The following is a 1896-nucleotide window of genomic DNA, read 5'->3' on the forward strand; positions in this document are numbered from 1 at the left end:
CCCCACATTTAAGGTATTTGAAAGAAGGTCTCTAACCTCTTCACACCTTAAAACTCATTCATAATAAGAGAATATTATCTCTCTTACATGCAAATTACTCCTTCTAATTTGTTCTTTGCCTTATTCGCAAACCATCATAATACATGCATAAGATTATCCCCTACAACATTTTGAAGCCAATATGCTTCCTATCCGGATTGGAATGTACTTTCATTTGAGGATTTCGTTATTTAAATGCATGTATTTCCACCTATGTACTTTGCCTTCACATTGTCAAAGATTCAATTAGTTAGTATTATTGAATTCATCTAGTACATATGGATGCTCTTAACTACGAATAACACAACCCAATGGCTATGTACATTCGATTTATATGCTTACTTAATAAGCATCATCTTGTCTAATTCAATTATGTATGCTTACTGAATAAGCATTATTTCCATGTCTAGTCATTCCTTTTATGAAAGACCCCACACTTTAACTCATTGGTGTAAGCGAAAAGACACCTTCTTGGTGATAATTAAAGGAAATCCTTTATTCCCTCATGTCCAATTAATTGATAAACTCAAATGTTGAAGAAACCCAGAACTGAAATTTAAATATGGACTTTATTCCATAAGAAACATATCAGTTTGGCAATCCTGTTCATTTGCTCTTCTCACTTCTTTCTCCGGGCTTTGTCTAAAATGAGTTCATCTCTGCGCAAAACCAAATATAGGATTTCGTGACAACAATATCTTCAGTGTATCAAAAATACCTTCTTCATAGATGAGCACCCACCAACCCACGTACATATGCTTTTCTCAAAAGCTTCAACTTCAAGGTTGGTGGTGACTGATCGGAGAGGTTATATTCACTACCAAACACAGACACAGTTCACATGACATGCATTTCCTTAGAAGTTTGGATCTCGCATGGCAGATTCATCTTTCCATTTATTTTTATTTTTCCTTTCACCACCTTACATGGGCAAAAAGGATATTCCCAATGATATGCAGAAACCGATCGACCAAAATTAAGCTAGGGATTTAAGCACTTAAGCCTAATCCTGGCTTCAATAATTTTCAATGATGCCGCAGTTTGCATCTTCCCTATCAAGACATGATTTGTCTGGATCATGAAGCCACTCAATCTTCCATTTTAAATAAATGGATTCTCTGAACCAATGTAATACTGCATCAATTATATAGGTGCAATTCCTTTCTGCAAAAGGAACTTTCCAAGAACTGCTATGAGTTGGCAGAACCACATCTAGCATCCAATTGAAACCCAGTCTACAACAATGGTCGTTCTGCACTTGTAGATGATACAAATTTTTAAACTATAAAATTGCACTTGGTAACCAACAATTCTCTTCTACAAAGAGTCAACGTCAAACATGGTTTTTTAGATGGATCTCCATGATATGCCTCACATAAGTAAAATCTTACTTGTAAGGATATGCATGTGTCTATGCGGTGTCAACCAGCAGTCATATCGGTTCATCCATAAATTTGCAAACATAACTGATTGGCATTACAACGGTAACTGATTGTCATCACCAACGGTAACCGTTTGACACAAAGATAACTCAAATTATATGAGGGTCTTTAAGCATAAAAACATACAAATAATATTACATCATGGCATTTTCATCATGCCTAATTATGCGATTAGCGACAATTTTGCAATATATCTTCATGCTTCAATATCTCAATTTAATTCTCACAACCATATTTTCCAATTATTGCAAACTTGGATAAAAAAAACTTCTATCTTTAGATTGTTGGAGCAATATTAGAAAATATGAAAATAATAAAAGAATTTCAATGAAAGTATTCATAAAGAAAATCACAACATCAATTATGTATGAGATTAATATAAACAATTAGAGATAAAATTAGAAAAATTTGACAA

The sequence above is a fragment of the Malus domestica genome, chromosome 06, assembly GCF_042453785.1.
Source record: "Malus domestica chromosome 06, GDT2T_hap1".
Classification (NCBI taxonomy): domain Eukaryota; kingdom Viridiplantae; phylum Streptophyta; class Magnoliopsida; order Rosales; family Rosaceae; genus Malus; species Malus domestica.